General features: G+C 56.2%; 1 long non-coding RNA gene across 1 annotated transcript; it reads right to left on the bottom strand.

Moving 5' to 3' along the window:
* Nucleotides 1-1,258: 1,258 nt before the first annotated feature.
* Nucleotides 1,259-2,202, bottom strand: LOC123624308. The gene is made up of 3 exons (XR_006730108.1): nucleotides 1,914-2,202; nucleotides 1,682-1,825; nucleotides 1,259-1,557 (listed from the first exon to the last, which is right to left on the bottom strand). It is a non-coding gene; the product is annotated as an uncharacterized LOC123624308 (long non-coding RNA).
* Nucleotides 2,203-6,000: the final 3,798 nt, after the last annotated feature.

The following is a 6,000-nucleotide window of genomic DNA, read 5'->3' as shown; positions in this document are numbered from 1 at the left end:
CTTGTTCTCTCCAACCTCTTAGTTTACAGAAAAGGAACTAACTGAGGGCAGGGATGGGGTTAAGTAGCTTGTTCAAGGTCACCCAGCAAGTTCCCCTTGCAACCTGTGCAATCAGCATGGTGCCTACACTCACAGCAGCTCAGTAAATGTTTGTTAAATTGGGAAGAAAACCAGGAAAGGATCACACTCAGGCCTGAAACTCCTCTCAAGGTTGTCCCGGACAGGATCCCACAAACATCCCCTCAGTCATGGTTGGACCCCGGCCTGGCCTGGGGAGGCCTGAGACAGCCTGATGGGGGAAGGGCGAGGCTGTCTACATGATAAGGATGAGGGTGAGTCCAGGCCAACCTCACACATCTAAGCAGACAGGCTGCAGCGGTTGGAAGCGCACACCATGGCAGCAGGCACCCAGGGCATCGGAGGGCCGGGTCTAGTCGCAGGTGGTGACAGGTGGGCTGGGCCAGGTCCCTGCAAGGTATGTAGGGTAGATGTGTGTGGGAGCTCAGATTTTCTAACCTTACCTGCCTGATGACCCAAGGTCCTGACGCCCTTGTCTGGTGCCTGCTTCTGGAACTGGCCTTAAAGCGCCCCCAGAGTTATGGCTGGGGGGACCTCAGCTGCCTCCTCTACTCTCCATTCTCCCCTTCTTCTTCACCAGGAGCAGAATTGTACAGGCTTAGGGATGCAGGATTTACAGCTCTACTCCTGAGGTCATATCCTGGATTTACTTCTCACTGGCTGTGTGACCTTAGGCAAGTTACTCAATGTTTCTGTGCTTCTGTGTCCTCATCTTTAGAATGGGGTTAACGTAATTGGATCCACCTCATAGGGTTGATGGGAGGATCAGATGAGTTAATTTTCTTTTCTTTTCTTTTTTTGAGACAGAGTCTCACTCTGTTGCCCAGGCTAGAGTGCCGTGGCATCAGCCTAGCTCACAGCAACCTCAAACTCCTGGGCTCAAGCAATCCTCCTGCCTCAGCCTCCCAAGTAGCTGGGACTACAGGCATGCACCACCATGCCCGGTCTTTATATATTTTTAGTTGTCCATATAATTTCTTTCTATTTTTTTTAGTAGAGATGGGGGGGGTCCCGCTTTTGCTCAGGCTGGTCTCGAACTCCTGACCTCGAGCGATCCACCCGCCTCGCCCTCCCAGAGTGCTAGGATTACAGGCGTGAGCCACCGCGCCCGGCCAGATGAGTGAGTTTTCTACAACCCACTCAGAAGGATGGCTGGCCCAGAGTAACCACTCAAACTGTGAACTCTCATCAGTTCTGTTTTTATTCAGCTCGGCACCGTTTCGGCGCTGGCGAGAGCTAACTCAGTGAGCAGCTCCGTCCTTCCGCTGCCCTCTGGCGGACCCCGCTGACTGTCCTGAGAGGGCGGGAACTTGGAGCATCCAGAGAGCTAATTTCCTCCTTCGGATTGCAAAGGACGCTTGCTGTTGACGGAAACTCCGTGGTTGACTCTTGCACGGAGGCAGGCAGCTGGTTTCTGCTCCGCCTCTCGACCAGAATTCACGTGCAGGCTCGCATTCGCAGACGGGTTGAAGCAGCGCCCTGCGGTAGGGAAAGGGCAACAAGGGGGCAGGTTTTCTTCTTGACACTGACGATAACTGACCATTTTCCGTTTTTACAGGCGCGGTGACCTTTAACCCCAACACAGTTCTGCAAACATCCTTACCCAACTCGCGTAGCAACCAGGTGCCTGGTCCCTTGCCGCACAGACTCGCGAGAGGCGAAGGACGACCACAGAGGGCGGGGCTCTGTGCTGGCACTGGGTGCGCAAAGCTACGTGTGCTGCCCCCCTGGACCCTGGAGGACACTTCTGCAGGGGAACATGGGAGTTGGGGACGGGTGGCATGGCTGATGGCGACAGGAGCAGGGGCGGGATAGGGAAGGGTCTGGACACCTACCTGGTTCGGCTGGTGGGAGGTCAGTGAAAGCGCAGGGCGGGGCAGGCCGTGCGGAAGGGTGCACACCTGCCTATCTGAGGGAGCCTGGAGGTGGACCCCCCGCAGCACGCCTATGCCTGGGGACAACGCGGCCGATGGCCACCCCAGATGCTGGATCAGCCTGCAGCTCGGGCCCCGGCCGCAGAAGAATCCGCGACACCTGCGCCAGATCCCGGTACCTGCCTCCCGCTAAGTCCGGACCTTTACGCCCTCGGCCCCGCCTCCCCCCCAACGGCCCGCCAATCCGAGAACCCCAGCAACGCCCGCATCCAATGCGAGAGCGCCTGGGCCGCGCCAGCCCCGCCCCCGCCGCCGGGTGCGTCCCAGACCCCGCACCTCGGCTGCGCCCGCCCCCGCCGCGTGTGCCCGCGTTTGCCCCCAGACCCCGCACCTCGGCTGCGCCCGCCCCCGCCGCGTGTGCCCGCGTTTGCCCCCAGACCCCGCACCTCGGCTGCGCCCGCCCCCGCCGCGTGTGCCCGCGTTTGCCCCCAGACCCCGCGCCTCAGCTGCGACCGCCCCGGCCCCGCCGCAGGGACGACAGCCCGGGCACTGGGCCGGCTGCGGGCTCCGCGGCCATCGTGTGACTGGGTCCCGCTCTCGGGACCGCCACTTCTGGAGGCGGCTCCTGCTTCACGGCGCTCCCGCGGTCGGCGTGCATCCAGGCAGCGGAGCTCGGGAAGGAGCTGCGGGCCAGGCGCGGGCTCTGGCTTCACCCTGTCCTGGCTCCCCCGGACCCTCTCAGGGCCTCAGACTCCTCGTCCGATAAATGGGCTTTGTGGCCGCCGGGGTCTGCTTGGGACGATTTCGCCTTCAGTGCGAGTCCAGACAGAGAGGACTGTGAAAGCGAATAGGTCCGCGCTCTCATCCCTCTGCCTGGCCGCGCCGGGCGCAGACTCAGCCCGGTGCCCGCGTCCTCTGCCTCCCGGGCCCCGCGCTGTTGCCGTGGGCTTTGGCTCCACCTAGTGGCGGGAAGTTTAAGTTCAGCGGCGCCGGCTGAGCTTCCAGGGTGAAGGAGGGGCTGGTGGGCAGCAGACGGATATCTGGAGCCCTGGGAGAGACAGGAGCAAGGACAAGGTGGCATTTTTCTGCCTCAGCCCCTGCGGCAGACCTGGCTGAGGCTGCCTCAGCCCCCCGCTCGCTCTGGTTCCGAAGAGAGGCTGGGATACTGTGCTCACCTGCCTATGTTGCTGTGTCAGCTTTTTCATGTCCTCCTGTGGGGCGTTGTCCTTGTGCCACGTAGAAGCCACTCGCTTGCCCCGATGCCCACCTGCCTGGATCACAGAGGCTTTTGCCCCCAAATAAGTATGGGCACTGCTCTGTGGCCGGCCATGGAAACCAGGGCCGGTGGTCCCTCCCCTCCTGTCCCCAAGACCCTCCATTCCCCCAGAGGGAAGAGGTGCCCATGCCAAGCTCCAGGGCTGACCGATCTCAGGCCTCCTGTGCCCTTAGCAGCCTGGCCACTGGTGGTAGTGAGGAAGTCCCTTCTCACGTGGCGTGGCGTGGCATGGCTTTCCCACCCTGCTCTGGCTCCATCCTCTTCCTCATCTAGAGCTGGACAGTGCCTCCACAGTCCTGCCAAGACAGATGTTAATCCTGATTATGTGCGTGTGTAAAGGGGCGTGGGTGAGTCGGGGAGGACAGGGAAGGCCTGTTGGCTCAGGTTACTTACGTGCCACCTGCTAGAGAAGCCCACAGCAGAGGGGCCTCCCAGGGACCCATGTGAATATCTGATAGCCGAGGAAAAAATGATTAGCTCTAAAATGAGAACACTGCAAAATTGAAATCAATAAATTCTTAATCAAATGTCCAACTGTAACAGTATATCAGCCTCATTAATTGTTAAATTTAGTATTCATAAAAATTTCATTACATTTGAAAGACTGTGTGGGCTAGGTTTTTCTCATTTTGTAAGAATTCCCAATTGTGATTTAAATCAGTTACTCCTAGCCAAATGGTTTCAAGAGCAAAATTAGAAATATCCTTTCAAAACTTTACAGCAAATTTTTAATATTTTAATATGTTTGCAGTGAGGAAGTGGAGTGAAGCTGTCAAAAATAAAACTGAAGCTGGGTACGGTGGGGCGTGCCTGCAGCGCCAGCTACTCGAGAAGCTGAGGTGGGATGATCACTGGAGACCAGCCTGGGCAACATAGGGAGGGGGACAGGGCTATCGTGTGTCTTGCACCCAGGCAGGGAGTGTTCTGGCCCAGTCATTCACCCTCAAGCTGCGGTGTGGGGGCTCCTCTGGACTCACAGAGGCTGTGGGGTCTTTGGGGAGCCGGGGAGGCTGCATGGGACAGCCGAGTGAAGATTAGGACTCAGGCCCGGGATCCTCCCTGGGAAGTCCATGTGGGGCAAGTTCTCATAGGAGGGCTGTGATGGGCCGGGCCCTTGAACCAGCCTCAGAGATGCCCTGTGCAGGGCCCCCCACACTGGCAACACTCCCCCACTGGGGGCTCTGGGCCCTTGGCTCCCAGGGGTTTAGTCTTCTCCTCTCCCTTGCCCACTGAGTCCTGCCCCCAAAATTCTGTCAACTCTGTCCCCTGTTTACCTTCATTTCATTCTTTCTGGCCAGAAGGAATAACTCAGGATCCATGACAAGAAACAGTCCCCAGAGTGGAGTCCCTTTCCTTCAGGACATGGAGCATTCAGTCTTCACAGACCCTGGCTATGTAATCGCTAGCCTGGGCGGGGACGACATGTTTCATTCCTTCTTTGGGAAGGTCACCCTACCCACAAATGACCACATGACCCCGCCCAAGGCTGAACAAAACAAAATGAAACAGCAAAAGAAATTTTCTGTAATGATAAAATAGTTTTAACAGCCACATCTGTTACTTAAGATTAGAAATGCCATGACCTTGCGTCCCGTCTCCAGGGCTGGCTTCTCCCCAGATGTCGTAGGTCCTCCCCAGCATTTGAACTGTTAGGTGGGGGTGGGATAAGGACGTGGAAGAAACACCCTCAAAGTGGGGAATAGGCTGGGGGGCGGGGAATTTGCCGTAGTGAGATGCCCCGAAGCTGGGCATGTGGAAGCAAACCGGGAAAGAAACACTGTTTCACGTTTGGTCTTTACACCCTGAGCTAAGTCACGAGAGGGTGACGTTCAAGGCAGCGATGTTAGGTGGGCTAGTTGAAACCTATGCATTTTCTAAGTGCCTTGTTGTCTTGCAGCAACCCTGAAAGACAGGTATGATTATGTCCATTTTAAAGATGAAAAAATTAAGTCTCAAGTAGCTCAGGTGACTTGCCCAGTGCCACACGACCACTCAGTGGTTGAACTAGGATTTGAGCCCAAGTCCATCAGGCTCCAAATCCCTTGCTTGTTTCACAGTACAAAGGTGTATTATTGTGTCTGTGGTCTGCCCAGCACCTCTCTGCTTTTGGGGACTGTCTTTCCTCTGTCTGGTATAGTTCCTGAGGCTCCATCAACCACAGAGCACAGCTGGCCCCTGGCTGCAGGGCTGGTCCGTGCAGAAGGTCTATCTACCAGGTACACAGGTACACTATGAGTAGACTACGGGGTGAGCGTGTGACCCAGGCTGGCCAATCAGAGTTCCTCTGTGAGATCCATGCACGCTGCAGAGGGTGGTCCCTCTACCTGTGCACAGGTGAGCTGCCAGCACCATGGAGATAGGAGCTGCCTGGGCTGCTTTCTTGTCACATGCCGACAGCGGCAGCTGGGTACAGCCAAAAAGGAAGAAAGAAGAACCAAGAGACAGAGTGAGTTACAGACAGAGCATTGGGGCCCTGGAACTCCACCAGATCATCAGCTTCTGCCTTTGGACTTTTCAAATTTCTATCAATGAATTTTTATTCATGTATGTATTTATTTTTGTTTAAGCCAATTTGAGCTGGATTTCTGCCACTTGTTATGGAAAGAATTCTAATACTATTCTATGACTAAAAGTGTTGTAAATGTGGAAGCTCTTCTCTATTGTAAAAGGAAAGATACCTGGAGTAGTCACAGTTTTTGATGGCAAGTGACAGAAACCAGGTGAAGTTGGGTGACGCAGACTGGGCGTTTACCAGAAGGCCAGAGGCGCACT

The sequence above is a fragment of the Lemur catta genome, chromosome 1, assembly GCF_020740605.2.
Source record: "Lemur catta isolate mLemCat1 chromosome 1, mLemCat1.pri, whole genome shotgun sequence".
Taxonomy (NCBI): Eukaryota; Metazoa; Chordata; class Mammalia; order Primates; family Lemuridae; genus Lemur; species Lemur catta.
Note: the sequence above shows the minus strand (reverse complement) of the source record. Positions and strands in the feature narration are given on the sequence as shown.